Consider the following 16,325-nt stretch of genomic DNA (forward strand, 5'->3'; position numbering starts at 1 on the left):
GTGGAGTGGGGTAGTTTGGAGTGGAGTTGGATAGAGTGGTGTGGGGTAGATGGGGACGTGTGGGGTAGATTGGATGGGGTAGATTGGAGTAGGGTAGTTTGAGGTGGGGTAGGATAGATGGAGTGGGGTGGGCCAGGTTTGATTGGACTGGAGTTGGGGAGATTGGGAAGGGGTAGGGTAGATTGGGGTGTAGTCGAGTTGGGTATATTGGAGTGGGTGGACTGGGTTAGATTACATGGAGTGGGGTAGATTTGAGTGGAGTGTGGTAGATTGTAGTGGGTGGATTCAAGAGAAGTGAAGTGGGTAGATTTGGGTAGAGTGGAGTGTGGTAGAGTGGAGTGGGGTTCATTAGAGTGTGATAGATATGAGTGGAGTGGAGTGGGATAGACTGGGGTAGACTGTACTAAATTGAAGCGGGTAGATTGTGATGGGGTAGTGTAGATTGGAGTGGATAAGATTTGAGTGGGTGAAGTCGCCTAGATTGCAATGGAGTTTGAAGTGGAGTGGGGTAAATTGGAATGGAGTAGGGTAAATTGGACAGGGGTAGATTGGAGTGGTGTGGTTTGGGGTATATTGGAGTGGGGTGGATTGGGGTAGATTGGAGTGGAGTGGGGTAGACTAGGGTAGACTGGAGCAGAGTGGGGTAGATTTGACTGGAGTGCAGTAGATTGGTGTGGAGTGGGTAGATTGGGGTGGGAATGATTGGGTTAGAAAGAGTGGAGTGATGTGGAGTGGTGTAGATAAAAGTGCAGTGGAGTAGATTGGAGTGTGGTAGATTGGATTTTAGTGGAGTGGGGTAGGTGGGGTTAGAGTAGAGTAGATTGAATTGTGGTAGATTGAAGTGGGATGGGTGGATTGGGGTGGGTAAATTTGGGTGGGGTAAATTGGAGTGGGGTGGATTGGGTGGAGTTGAGTGGGATAGATTGAAGTGGAGTAGAGTGGTGTAGATTTAGTGAAGCGGAGTGGGGTCGGGTACACTGGGGTACATTGGAGAGGAGTGGAATGGATTGGAGTGGAGTGAGATAGAGTGGAGTGGGGTAAGTGGTGTGGAGTGGCACATTCTGTCATGGAGTGAGTGGCGTAGATTGCAGTAGCATGGGGTTGCGTGGCATGTCGTAGAGTGTCTTAGAGTGGAGTGTTGTAGAATGGAGTGGCATAGCATATGCTGGAAGGGAATAGAGTGGAGTGGGGTGGCATAGTGATGAGTATGTATAGTGTAGTTGCGCACTGCCATTACAGAAAACAAATTTTCAATTGAAATGAACATTACCTTTTGCACTGAAATATGGTTTTACTGCACACAAATAATTTGTGCAAACAGCATTATCTAGTGTATTGAGGTATTTTGATCAATTCAAATATTTGTTTCCAACACACTACAGAGTAAAAAAAGGTGCTTTATTTGTTATTCTAATATATTTGGAAACATCAGCACAGTTATTTTTTTGTTCTGTGCTAAAAAACACACCCTCTCCTTTTCCATGGATACTCAGCAGGATTGTCACATACATTGTCTCACTATTAAGTCAGAGAAAAAAAAGTAAATCCTGGAGAACTTAACGTTTGGCCTCTATCTTTGAATGCACAGCAATTGTGACAATATAGGAACAAGATTTAAAGGCCTGTTTATAGTAAGTGAGTTTGTGAAAAAAATGGTAAACAAGGTTTGGGCAAAAGGAGGAACAAACTCAAGGTTGACAGTCTAAAGCAAGTAAACCCAGCAAATAGATTGCCAAAAAATGTGAGCAGAAATCCACAAAGTCAATGGTAAGCAACGGGAGGATGGCATTCCCAGGACAGCTTTCTGAATGTCTCCAAGATGTCCAAAGCAAATCAGACAGCTGCGCTGTAGACTGAGACCGAAATGGCCAGACCTATTGCGTTTGCCAATGTTTGTTTGTTAAAGCATTAAAGGGAAGACTGTGTGGGGGGAGGGTATGTTCTGATTAGAAATATGTCTTCCCCTTGTGTGAATGCTGCTCCGCTTCTGTGTCTGGATTGAGTTTAAACTAAAATCCATAAACCCTGATATGACTGAGGCGACTGTCCATTAGCGTCCATGCAGGTGTGTAGGAGGGCCTCCCCCAGTGGAGTTAATGCATCATTACAGATTCCTTCTGAAGGTATCTTAAAATGCTTGCGCTTCCCATTAGCAGCAGGCTGTGCCTGTGACATGCATATTAGAGATGACAACACATGACAGTAGGTGAGAACTTGGAGATAATTCACCAGCCCCTGCTGTCTGTTCTCTGCTGCTTCTTGTGCAGGAACACTGGGTCTACCCTCGGGCTGTGGGAATAAATGAAAACCATGTTACTGCATTCTGACGGAGAATTCGCTCAAGACTGGAAGTTTATAATAAACATCGATCACATTTTGAAACAATCTGCAAAATACAGAAATTCTTTAGGGAAGTACACAGTGAAGAGTTATCAGATAATGTTGTATTATGACTAAACCAAGCCAGGTGCAGCATAAGAGCACACTGTTGCTTAAAGAGAGTTAGCTTTTATTGTGTCCCTAAAGTAGCCAGACTGCATTTTCCAAATTGAGCTGTATTTATTGTGTTTTTTCTTTTGTGTTTGTTACTGCCTATTTGTAATGTTTATGCCATTGCCTGTCTTTCTTCTTGTAGTAATGGCTGTATCAGCTGGATTATGCATGTCACCTCGTACATCATTCCTAAAACATATAAAGGTAATGTCGATTGCTCACTGGGTTTTATGATAGTGGGATATTTAGGGAAAGTTGGAGGTCGCTGCTCTGTTTTGATGGTGCTGAAGCTTACATCAAGTAAAACCGTTCCTACATTCTTTCTGCTTTCGGTGTGACTCATAAGATAGGCAGAGCCCAGGCCCACAGAGCACAATGAGCGAACAAAACTGAAATCCCCAGCACCGCCCTGCCCAAGGGTAGCTGGGGTTTGTTAGCGCTTTGCCTTCAAGATTTGTAACAAACAACCGACCAATCATTAACCCTGGGCGAAGAACTACGCTCCGCTCGCGGAGCTTGCGGAGTTTCGGCAGCTCCGCGTTCCGCGGAGAACGCGTAGCTGTCGATAACTCCGCGATCCGGTGCGTAGCGTAGTTCTCGCGCGCTGAATAACATTATCGCGTGCGCGGCAATGGCTTACCTTCGTTCTGCGTTCGTTTTTTCCTGGTCGCTTGTGCCACCATGTTTGGAAACACTCTCGCACAGTCCCGTGCGACTGTGCGAACGCGATAACGTCATTTTGATGCGAGATAGCGTCATAAGGACGCGCGAGGATGCTTTTTGGTAAGATCGAGTTGCCGAACACGCAGAAACTGCATTCTTGCACAGAATAACTCGCGAGCATGTTAAAACCATAATAAATTACCATTTTGGTTAGGAAAAAAAAGGCAAAAAACCTTAAAGTTGTACCTTTGGCTTTATTTTTAGGGGGGAAGGACCCCTCTTTTTGTTTCTACTCTTGTTTTGCAGAGTAAGGAGGAAGGGCTCTTGAGTTTACAACTTCCTGTTCCTGTCCACCAGGCTCCTCCCAGTGCTTTGTCCATGTGGTGCTCACTTTCCTTTGGATTTTGAGCTGGAAGGATCACTTTCTGTCTGTGTTGGCTGCATTACTGATTTACCTTGGATTTAATGAGGACTTTTTGAATTGGAATTCTCTTTTTCAAGTAAGTTTGTGTAATGTATGAGTGATGTAGACTTGTGCTTGTTTGATTTGATTTTTTTTTAACAACAGTATTCAATCCTGGAATTAAATTATTGATGGAGGCCTGTACTTTCATGAGGTCCCAAATTGTAAATTTTTTCTAACATTGCATTTTGTGGAATTTAAAATGTTTCTAATTTTTAAGCCAATATGTGACCCTAGTAGCTAGTACCCCATGTAGTTAGTGTGTAGGCATGCATGAGTTCATTTTATTAACTTTCTGTGGTTGGCCTGGCCATGTGTTGGCGGCCATTTAATGTTTCCAGCCACTTTGCTCTTGCCATAGGCCTCCAACCTTGTGGCCTACTCTGCCAGTAGGCCATAGGTACTACTCATAGGGTCATGAAAGTTAATCAACTGTTTTTGTGGTGTACCCTTAATGTGAAAAACATGGATGGCTTGGATTGATATAGAAAATCTTATTTTTATGTGTGGGGTATTTCTGGTTTTGGGTGTGTTTAAACTTTAAATACTCTGTCAATTTCTGCCATTAGGTAACCCTAGGAATACAGCTTGGGTAGTTTTGGTAACTTCGCACCATGTGAGCACGTGAACTTACATTTTTTGTCGTGTTCGCGCACTCAATGTACTTGCTCGGGAACGCGAACACGACTTTTTATTCCGTTCGCGCTGCCGAACATGCCGATTTAGCATTCTCGCGGACAATATGTCCCGAGTTGCATAAAAGTTTCTCAAAAATGTTGCAGGTCTTTCTTGTGCACCTAAAAATTCCTCATTTATGTTATGTTCTCATTTTGTTAGTACTTTTCTCTTTTTGGAGCATGGACCACTTCCATTTTCTCTCCTCTGTTATTTTTTTTTTTTTTTTTGGGGTGGGGTGACCAATTTGGGCGGTGGTGTGGTGTGTCCATTTTCTGAAGCAAAGCATTGTCCCTTTGCCATAGGCATTATTGTCTGTCTTCTCTTTCTTGTCATGTTGTTGTTGGTGGCCAGGCCATGTGGTGGCGGCCATTTTGTGTATGCTTCCTTTGTGATTTATTTTGCCATGTTGTTGTTGGTGGCCAGGCCATGTGGTGGAGGCCATTTTGTAAAGTTGTCCATGTTGTTGTTGGTGGCCAGGCCCTATGGTGGTGATCTTTTTGTGTATGCTTCCTTTGTGATTTATTTTGCCATGTTGTTGTTGGTGGCCAGGCCATGTGGTGGAGGCCATTTTGTATATACATCCTTTGTGATGTTGCCATGTTGTTGTTGGTGGCCAGGCCATGTGGTGGCGGCCATTTTGTGTATGCTTCCTTTGTGATATATTTTGCCATGTTGTTGTTGGTGGCCAGGCCATGTGGTGGAGGCCATTTTGTATCTACATCCTTTGTGATTTTGCCATGTTGTTGTTGGTGGCCAGGCCATGTGGTGGCGGCCATTTTGTGTATGCTTCCTTTGTGATATATTTTGCCATGTTGTTGTCGGTGGCCAGGCCCTATGTCGGCGGCCATTTTGTGTGTCCTTCCTTTGTGCTTTTGCCATAGGCATAGGCCTCCAACCTTGTGGCCTACTCTGGCAGTAGGCCATAGGTACTACTCATAGGGTCATGAAAGTTAATCAACTGTTTTTGTGGTGTACCCTTAAATGTGAAAATCATGGATGGCTTGGATTGATATAGAAAATCTTATTTTTATGTGTGGGGTATTTCTGGTTTTGGGTGTGTTTAAACTTTAAATACTCTGTCAATTTCTGCCATTAGGTAACCCTAGGAATACAGCTTGGGTAGTTTTGGTAACTTCGCACCATGTGAGCACGTGAACTTACATTTTTTGTCGTGTTCGCGCACTCAATGTACTTGCTCGGGAACGCGAACACGACTTTTTATTCCGTTCGCGCTGCCGAACATGCCGATTTAGCATTCTCGCGGACAATATGTCCCGAGTTGCATAAAAGTTTCTCAAAAATGTTGCAGGTCTTTCTTGTGCACCCAAAAAAACAGAATTTGTCATTTGGTTGTTGTTTTGGGAGCCTGGGCAGGGGTTTCTTTGTATGTGTTTTTGCGGTGTTATGTTTACAACCTCTGTCTTAGCCATGGGCTATTTATTCCTTGCACATTAACCTGTCATGTGCAGCAGGCATCCTCGTTTTTCTGTCCATATTGGTATCTATAGGCCTGCTTCACTTTATTGGTTCTTTCTGGACTTCATGTGGCCTTTGAGCTGTGGTGCTGCTGGACTGGTATTATTAGTCTTCTGTTTTGTCTTTTATACATTGACCTGTGTGTCTTTCAATTGTTCACGTTGCCTTACTGCTTGTTTGACTGATGTTGTTCTGCCTTCTTTACTTGTAGGTGCACAAAAAAGACTGAGGAGGTGCTGGTTGTTTTTTCATCCATCGCTCGTTCTACCGCCAGACGGACGTCCTTCAGTTGGACGCCACGTGTGGTGTGTGACTCATCTGACCAGACATCTCTGCAATTTGTGCTGCTGTGAGCTGACTGACATCAGAACAAGATGGGCCCTAAGAAAGCTACCAGGTCCTCCACCACAAAGAAAGTTGCTGCGAAGAAGGAACAGCAGAAGGAAGTGTCACTTAAGTCTGGTATGGACCCCAAAACCTTTTTTGGCACCCCAAAAGGTACGCCTGCAGCAGCGGGGTCTGGGGTGCAAGCTGGGACCAGCACATCTGCATTAGTGGGGGCAAGCCAGCATCCCAGGGCCAAGCACATGATGAGGGTCGAAGAGGTAGCCAGCCTTCTGCTTGCGAGCAGTGATACTGAGCCAGAACTAAACTTATCGCTGTCTCAAAGTAGTACACAATCCACGCAAGATGGAAGTGCTCAACAACCACCGCCAGCAGTAGATGTTCAACAACCACAACCACCGCCCGCAATAGGAGTTGTTCACCCACAACCACAACCACTTCCCGCAACAGTTGTTGAACAACCACAACCACCGCCCGCAACAGTTGTTGTTGAAAAACCCCAGCCCGCAATAGTACTTCCTCAAGAACAACAACCACCATCTCCGCACCAAATAGTAGTAGTTGTTCCTCCCGAAGTCGGGGCAGTTCAGGAAGTAGAGCCTCCTTCCGAGCAAGAAGAAGAGGAAGCCACTTCTGTAGGTGATCTATTTCCTTCGAATTCACCAAGGGAAAGGAGGGTTAGTGCATCGAGTTCTTCGCAAAGCATCGCTTCCGATGACCTTGATACGGATTGGCAGCCACAACTATCTGCGCATTCAAAGGAGAGACATCCCAAGAAGACCATGCTAGGAAAAAGGAAGTTTCCAGGCAGGCTTGAACTTATGGAGGTCGATGTAGGTGAGCAGGATACTGCTGGTGATAAAGACTGGTCTGACACTGTCATCATCACAAGCGTTATTCCTGGTGCAGAGGATGTAGAGACAAACATTTTCACCCTATCCAGAAATGCTGCAATGACTGATGAGCAGGTACCACGCATAACTCCTACACACTCAACACCCACAGTAACACCAGCTCCAATTTTTTCAACAGCGAAGGCCCGGCAGCATCCGACATCCAGCAGAAGCGCCACTTCAACAGAAGGAGGTAGTGGCAGTACTAGGACTGAGCTGTCCCATAGTCAAATTCCACAATCCTCCAGTCCATCCGGCATTGGCAGTGGGTCCTCCTCTTCCTATGGCAGGAGACAAAAGTTTACCTCCCCAGTGTGGGACTTCTTTACGGTTCACCCAGTTCAGGAGAACATTGCTGTATGCACCATTTGTCATGCCAATGTTAGTCGTGGTAAGCTTGGTACAAACTATGGGACTGGAGGCCAAACGACCCATTTGAAAAAAACACACGTGATCAGGTGGGAGAACCACCTTGCAAGCTTAAAAAATGTTAGCACTCGTGTTGGTGGGGATACAGTGGTACAAGGTCCACTCATGGTTGATCAGGAGGTAGAAGAAGAGGGAGACGATGACCTTCTATCTAGGAGTGGTACACAATCGACCCCTGTCGCCAGCACTGGAGTGGTAAAGACCACATCCTCCGCATCTGCAACTTCTCAGTGGCACCAGAGTCAGCTGGAAACACCAAGGAGTGCAAAGTCTGCGATGCAAGGTGGTCCGTCTAGCACAACTCAAAGACATGCAAAGCAGCTTACCATTCCTAGCATGTTAAGGCAGGAGGGAAAGTACGAGCGGAACCACCCAGTAGCACGTTTATACAATGCCAAACTTGCGAAAATGTTAGCACTGGACCTTCTCCCATTTTCATTTGTTGAGGCTGTTGGATTTCTGGAATTAGTGGCAACCCTCTGCCCAAAATGGAACGTTCCCAGTCGCTACTATTTTGCCCGAGTGGCTGTTCCAGCACTACACCACGATGTGCTGGAATTGATTGGGAAAGCCTTACAACAGAGTGTTGTCCATTGTATCCACCTGACAACAGACATGTGGAGCAGTTGCGATGCTACAGATTTCATGTGCATCACCGCACACTGGATCTCTTTTGCAGGTGTTAAAGACAAGTTAACTTCAGGCCTCCGTGACGTTGCTGGAATTTTTAATGATACGCGCAGACATGCAACTATAGCCATGTTTGGTATGGACAAAAGTCATACTGCTGAAAACATTTTGTCTGACTTTAATGACAAGGTCTTTGAATGGCTGAAACCAAGAGGCCTTAAGATTGGTTTTGTTTCCACCGACAATGGCAGTAATGTAGTGAAGGCAATGAGAGAAGGACATTATTTCAGGGTACCCTGTTTGGCACACTGCATAAACTTAGTCGTGCAAGACTTTCTGAAAAATGAAGCCAAAGTCAGCAACATAATGGCCATCTGCAGAAGAATATGCACGCACTTTAACCATTCTTTCAAAGGACGGAAGCTGCTACGGGTCATTCAGCAAGAGCATAGGTTGCCAGTCAAAGCACTGATACAGGAGGTCCCAACACGTTGGAACTCAACTTATTTCATGCTTGAGCGTCTCTTTGAGCAGTACATCCCACTGAATGCTTATGTCATGTCAAGAAGATTAGGGGATCCTACTGTTAATCTTAAAGCCCTGACCATTGAGATGTGGCAGTGGGACCTCATTAAATGCATCACAGAGATGCTGCAACCCTTTGAGGTCTTCACACGTGCAGTTAGCAGGGAGGACTGTACTATGGGCCAAGCCATCCCATTGTTGTACATGCTTGAGCAACAGGTGAAGGAGGTCTGTGAAACATACGAAGGTGACGAACAAAAAGTTGATGCATATACCTTAGCCAAGGGCTTAGTCAACCGCTTGTGTGAAAATGTAAGGCTCAACAATATTGTGTCAGGTGAACATTACATAACTGCAACAATCTTGGATCCACGGTACAAATTATTTGTCAGCAGTAACGAAGTAATTCCATTTTCAGATGAGGATGTTGACAAGTACAAAACTTCCATAGCTGCGGAAGCTAATGAGTTAGAAACTGAACGGCTGTTACTTAAAGGCCTGCCACTGCCAGCCCAGGCCAGTCCAAGTACTCCTGACGCAAGTTCTTCACAGCGTGAGAGCAGTGCGTCTGCTTTCCAGCAGGCACCAACAGTACCAAAAGCAGCACCTACACGATCTGATTCAGCAGACCCAACGAAAAGCATAACTGATTTTTTTATACAGAAAGGGATGGGTAAGTCCGTTGCTGTTGCAAAGGGAAAAGAGGACCAGCAAAGCCGAGCACCAATGAACATTGAGCGGATGGTTCAGGCCTATCTGGATGACACAACAGAGGTGTTCATGGAGCAAAGCCCATTGGTCTATTGGTATGAAAGAAGGAGACAGTGGCCAGTGCTGAGCAGGCTGGCGATAAAGTATCTGGCTTGTCCTGTAGCCAGTGTCTCCTCTGAGCGGGTTTTCAGTGCTGCTGGTGCCATTGTCACATCGAAAAGGACTAGTCTCTCCCCCAAAAGCGTGGAGCGGCTGACAATGATAAAAATGAATCAACGCTTCATACCACCAGACTATCAAGTACGTGAATCACCGCCGGATGAAGAAAGCGAGTGTGAAGAAGACGTCCTCACTACTGGGTTACATGACCTACTTCTGTCTGAACGCACAGAGTTTGAGGACGAGCTCCTCTTCCCTGACAACTAGGACAGGTATGTTAAAGGAATGATGCAATGCATTGCATAGGATTGTTTAGCCGACTCTGAGCAAATGTGCATGGAATTAAAGTATGCTAGTAGTAACTTCAGACTCACGTGATGGGCAATTTATTTAATAATATAAATTATTTATGCACTTGTGACCCTACTACTACAGGTGCAGTCAGTACTTAATTTATCGTTCGTAGTGCATGTTCATGTTGCACAACGTACATTATTTGGTGAAACAGTCCCCCCTCCACCCCCCCAACAAACACAAATGAACTTCAAATGTTTTCTTGTGAAAATAATATCTTTGTTTTATTTTTATATTTTAATAATGATAATAGAAAAATAAAATATATAACAAATGTAACCCCCTGACCCAGAGCTGTCCCTCCCTACCCTCCCCTAACCCCAACCAAATTTCAACCCAAATGTACACCCCAACTCCCACATCCCACCCACCAACAAAAGGATTAAAAAAGGGGCAAAAAACAGGGTCCATTTCAAAGCCGGTGGGCTTTCAGGTGTTTGTCCACCAGTATTTTGACACGCTCCTCTAGACCGTCCTCCTGCTTCTTCCGCTCCTCCTCCAACTTCGCTACCCGGCGGAGAATCTTTGCTTTGAAAGCACGGCACCTACACTTGCATGCATGTGGTTGTTGTTGTTGTTGTGGGGGGGCCGCCGAAGATGTAACAATGCGGCGGCGGGCGGCTGCCTGACCACGGCGACGTAGTCCTGCAGGCTTGGGGCCCGGGGCATTGGAAGAGGCAGCAGCTGCTGCCGCCGCCTCCTCCTCCTCCTCCTCGGCCTGATCCACCAGCCGGCGGTAGGCCTCTACAATTGCCTGCAGTTTCCGCTGCCGGGCCCGGACTGCCAACTCCTTCCTGGTTGGTTTTTGGGAAGGAGTAACTATAAAGAAAGAAACAGAATTGTTAATCCAAACTCCCCGCAAATCAAGAACACAACATTGATTCAACACATAGTGGGCGGCACAGTAGCACTAGCAAGCAAGCTGAGTACCAGAAATAGTGTTGCGTCTATCTTGAACATTCTACAGCCTCTATTCATTTTTCGGACTTTTTGTCACGGCTTTATGTCTGCCCTATTAGCATGGGTGTACTTCAACGGTCACACACATTAGAACGAACACCTGTCTTTTACATATCTCCTTTTGTTCCGGGAAGGCGGGAACACTCTCAAAGTAACATTAATTAACAGGGGGCAGCTAGTAGCACATGTCTAGTAAAGACTATAATACTTTATACCGCGCAACAAACCTTATTTGGTTTGTGTTTCACCAGCAACGACCCATGCACCCAGTCGTCCCCTCCTTCCCTTGCCTTTGGGTTTGCCCAAAACACCGCAGCTGCTGAGACTATCCACTAACCACCGGTATTGGGTGTGTCTCCCAACCACGCTGGCAGCTGTATTTTCCCCTTTACATGCTTTAACAACAACCCATGCATCCGACTGCTATCAGGCACTTGCATTACTGTAGTGGTAATGCTTAGCATGCTAATGACAAGTAAAGGTAACATATATTTTCCAGTAGAGTACAGTGAGAAAGTTTTCCCCTCCCACCAAGTAATGCAGATCACTATTGAATGTAACTTACCATCGCCCGCCGCTGTTGGCTCCCCCCCCACTGCTGCTGGTGTAGGTGCCTCTGTTCCTCCTGTCCCCGCCGGGAGCGCTGAAGCAGCGCCGCTGTCCCCGTCGGCACTGGTCGATGGTAAGGGTTCTGCACCTATAAAAATAAGTACGCCTTTTTAGATGGATGCACAGCCCACTTTGTACTTGTTCACCAAGAATGGAGTTCTTCAAAACAGTTAAGTCCAACGTACGTAATCAGTATGAGTCCACATTGCATAGTACAGCAGAGTCACTACACATATTATTAGCATTCATTGTTATGGTATGGTACCCAAGCTCATCTCATCTGTCCTGCTACTCTAGTCCTTGGAAATTGGAAGTGAACTATGTAACCTTTGTACATCAATGTATCCAGTTTTGCGCATGTGTTAACTCGCAGCTTGTTGCGCAGTACGAGAAGACGCTCTGGGGCAACACATCATTGTTCAATGCATACACCTGAAGAGGTGGGAAAGTAAAAGGGCCCGTATTTAAGTTTTCTATGTGGATTGTGGGATACAGTTTGCTTACAGGTTACACAACTTCTTTTTAGCATGGCTGCATAAAACTGGCATAAATGTATTTAATACTGTCTAACGTGCACCACTTTTGTCATTATTTTTCGGCAGGTGAGAAGATTGCCTTCTACGAAGCGGACATTTCCATAGCTTACAAAAAAAGAGGAATATCTGACCAGTATACGTTGGTGAGAGGTCTCCGATAGTTGCCACATTTCCCTATTGTGCACTAGTAGCTGTACAAATGTTGATTACTTTATTATGCCTGTTTTAACTCTGGATTTTTTCTGGTGGGCCCTTCAACGTATTGGACGGAAGCACTTAAAAACATTGATGTTACTTACTTACTTCTAACAAAATAAAGCTTTTGAATGACCACTTTGACTCTGAAGTTTATTTTCACTGTCTGTTGTCTTAGAGACTCACACGAGTGAGTGAGCAAAAGGGGGTTTCTTAGCTAACGGTTTGTGTCCTAAAAGCATTCGGCATCTTGGTATTGGGGTTCAGGAGTGTGATTTGAACAATAGACCAATGACTCAGGCCATATAGGCTGACGTTCAGTGAATTGTGCGTTCCTCAGAGTTCTGTGACTGAGGTGTAAGTAAGGTCCAACCTGCCTATCAGTACCAACAACATCCAATTTTCGTGTGCATAGTTACATAGTTGTGCAATATGTATATAACTCCGTAGGAGATAGAAGAATACCCACAAGACTAGTAGTGGTATACTAACGTTTACAAAAATACTAGACAAACATCATTCTGGATGCCTACTTGGTTGCTGTCAATTGACAAAGCACTGCAGACACATTACAGAGGAAAAAACAAGCACTGTTGGACTTACTGGGGACAGCAGCAGGATCCGCAGTAGAGGAGCTCTGTGTAACTGGTGGTTCACCCGCCGACTCGGTCCCTGTATTCTGCTTGCCCCTGGATTCTGTGGTTCATGTAAAAATTAAAATAATAAACATAGATAAATACATTGAGTGATGTGAAACATAGACATAATTGCAAATCACACTGCTACAGTGGAACAGAGCCGGAGGCAACAAATCCATGCCAGGGGCCGCAACGCAAATATGTATCCATCCTTAGAGTATTATTACATTAAGGATATCTATTGGTGCGGTGGCCCCTGAAGTTTGGTGCCCCTGTGCAGTTGCACAGCTTGCACATGCCCCCTAGAGCCGGCCCTGGCTGAGGTAAGAAGAACAAAGTAACGTTAGCATTCTTTGCAAGAAAAGGATTCCATTCATGCAGAAGAGAAGGCCGTGAAAAAAATGCTACAATATGCAAACAACGTACAATTAATAATTATCCATCCACCGCTATTTCACTGACGGACAAAGGAAGGACAAGACTCTATTAATAGCATTAACTAACTCCAGTTCTCAGCAATAAAGAAAATCTCACATCAATAAACAGCAACAGCTAGCGCCAAGTTGAAACAACACGCAAGAGCCAGTGAAGAAGAAGAACACTGTCATACAATGACAGTAGATATACCGGAATACATCGCAAATGTAACTAGGGGCAACAGTCATCGCGTTACTTATTCAGCCAATATTTACAAAGATACAATAACAATATTTAGACAACTATATATCTATATATGTATATATATATATATATATATATAATCTATATGTATATAAATATATATATATATATATATATATATATATATACACACTTTATTTTTGGGGTAGCCACTCACCAAGACCCACAACCTCCACACCAAGCAGGTCCAACAGGTCCTGCTCACGGTCCAAAATGTCGGCCCAGCGGTGGGACAGCTGATGGTGGGTACGCCGGATACCGGAGCAGCGGAAGACTGCACGGCGCACCTTCGCCCACCGCCGGAGACGCTCTTCAATGTGCTGGTATCCGGAGCCGGGCCTGCCGCCTGCTGCCAAAGTCAAGGGGAGGTGACGTTGGATAAAAAAGACCAGGGCGGCCAACTCCTCCTCCCCAAAAAGTTGGCGGGGCGTCACTCCTGCCGGGCGCATTCTGCCGCAAGGCAGCCTGGTTTTTTTAGGCACAGCCGCCTTGCCCTTTGAGCCGCCGATCCTGCTGGCACCCTTCACCATGGTTCTGGGTGGAGGGGAGAAGGAAAGTTGAAGACAAAAAGGTTAGGGGAAGAAAGAAGAAAGATAAAAGAAGGAAGTAATATAAAACAAGAGAAAAGTTGCAAAAAAAGTGGTAAAAGTAAAAATAAAATGAGAAATATAAACCTAGGCACAGACAGAAATAGGTACGAAGTAAAGAAAGTTAGAAAAACTGAGGGAAAAGACCAGGATGGAAGAGATAGGAGTGAGATGCTGAAGTAGGCCCAAAACCATAGCCAGAGTGTGAAATCGAAGATGGCTCTGCCCGTCGCGACCGCCGCGGTAAGTTCGCGCGATATTTGACGCGATCACGCACTTTGGCAGTGCGAACGAGAAGATGAGTTCCCGAACATGTCTAACACAACGCGAACACGTTACTTGTGACCCGGAACCGGAAATAAGGGAACGCAAGCGGGCGGGACAAACCTCATTGAGTAACTTAGCGCGCTAGCTATCGCGAGCATGCAGGCAGCGCCCCGAACACGCGCAGCGCGCTCCCGAAGATGAAAAACGGCGCGCGAACGGGTCTAGCAACCTACTACGCATGTCCGCGGAGCTACGCGTAGCTCGCGGAGTGCAAGTGCGTCTTCGCGTAGCTTCGCGGAGTGCGGCTACGCGAACTACGCCCAGGGTTACCAATCATGTCCTCAATGGCAAAGATTTTCACAAAATACTTTTCCTTTCAACAACAATGAAAAACACCCATCATTTCAGTTCAACTATCAACAACCTCAGTCTCTCAGTCACCTCTCAGTGCACCCTCTCTCACAGGTGACATCGGGGTGCAGTCTGAGGATATCTTAGTACAACAGGATGACCGAAAAAGGTTATGGTAGAAATTCAACTGGTAAATGTCCTAACCACGGGCCTGCATGGCTTCAAGCCAGGCCTCTGTGCTATATGTGAACAACTAAACCATAAAGCAGTGGTAGAGCTGCGGAGCATCCAAACCCAGTTAGAAGTCTACGTGATGTGTCTTCCCTACACCCGTCGGGTCACCAGGCTGGCATGTTAGTGCAGTAGCTTCCAAATTATTCATTATTATCAACCGGGTGGTATCCATGTCTTGGTATCTACAGTATACATAAGGTGCTCTGAAAAGATCAAACTGCAGAAAGGAATTTAGGGGCATATTATCAAGGGTGGCGATAGGGAATTTTCACCGCGGCCGCTAAGCGGCGATAATTCTATCGCCCTATTAGCAAGCTGTCGTTAACAGCAGTTAGCGACAGCTTTTAGGTGATAGCGAGCGGTTTGGGGCCCACTTTGCATGTTAGCGATATTTATCGCTAATGACATGCAAAGTGGGCGTACCCAAACTGTTAGCGACCGAAAACAGTCGCTAACATCGGTATCGCCTATTAGCAAGGCAGGCGTAGCGATGGAAATATTCACGCTAAGCGCGAATATCTCCAAATACTAACACCTGTCCAGACCAGTTCTTAGCCATGTTATCCAATGGGAGGTGGATAACATGGCTAAGAGCATTTCATTGCTAATGCGTGAATATCGCTGTATTCTCAGCGATATTCACGCATTTCGCCGCTATCGCCGGAAAATATATCGCTTTGGAGATAAACGTTGCTAATAGCACGTTATCTCAGCGATAAATTTTGGCGATGCTCAGCGATAAAAAATCGTTGCTAAGCCTATTTAGCGATAAATATCGCTACTTGTTGGCAATATGCCCCTTAGTTATCTTCATCTATTTTTAAGCTATGAGAGGGAATACTCTGCATCTTTTCCAGCTTTAACTGAGAGGGTTCAGAACCAGAGGGTGCTGCAGAACTGTTGTGGGAAAACGTGTTCATTTAAATACCCCACCCACGAATTCTGAATGTCATGCCAGCATAAACGGCTCTCTGTGCACCAGAGCTCGGTCACACACAGAGCCATCTATGTTGGCATTACATTTAAATGTTATTTATAAATAATTGGGGTGCTTTCTTTCCCCGATTTCGCTTAATATCTTTGTGACTACTTTCCTTCAGAATTAACCTTTGTCTCTAGATTCTGAAATGTCGAGGCTAGTCCACTTAGGTAGACTGTCTTACATGACCAGACCCCTACCGATTTATAAGTTATTTGATAACATAGTGTATTGGCAATACCCCAAAAGCCAATAGTTTTAAATAATGATGGTATTAATATTATGTTTTAGGGAAATCGGATGCCCATCTTAAACCTTTTACGTAGATATGAAATTATTGACAAAATGTGATTTTGTGTGAGAAAAGTGTAGGAGAGGAAAGTTACTTCATGAACTACTTTTGGGGCGGACATTTGGGGAGTACCCTGCCTTTGTCCCTAGGACCCCTGTGTGTGCTGTGAGCAAGGAA

General features: G+C 45.3%; 2 long non-coding RNA genes across 2 annotated transcripts; one reads left to right on the forward strand and one right to left on the reverse strand.

Moving 5' to 3' along the window:
• Nucleotides 1–9,237: 9,237 nt before the first annotated feature.
• Nucleotides 9,238–12,255, forward strand: LOC144822780 (uncharacterized). The gene is made up of 2 exons (XR_013608687.1): nucleotides 9,238–9,737; nucleotides 11,991–12,255. It is a non-coding gene; the product is annotated as an uncharacterized LOC144822780 (long non-coding RNA).
• On the reverse strand, nucleotides 10,252–13,440 carry LOC144822779 (uncharacterized). The gene is made up of 3 exons (XR_013608686.1): nucleotides 12,723–13,440; nucleotides 11,345–11,476; nucleotides 10,252–10,638 (listed from the first exon to the last, which is right to left on the reverse strand). It is a non-coding gene; the product is annotated as an uncharacterized LOC144822779 (long non-coding RNA).
• Nucleotides 13,441–16,325: the final 2,885 nt, after the last annotated feature.

This window comes from Lissotriton helveticus, chromosome 3_1, assembly GCF_964261635.1.
Source record: "Lissotriton helveticus chromosome 3_1, aLisHel1.1, whole genome shotgun sequence".
Classification (NCBI taxonomy): Eukaryota; Metazoa; Chordata; class Amphibia; order Caudata; family Salamandridae; genus Lissotriton; species Lissotriton helveticus.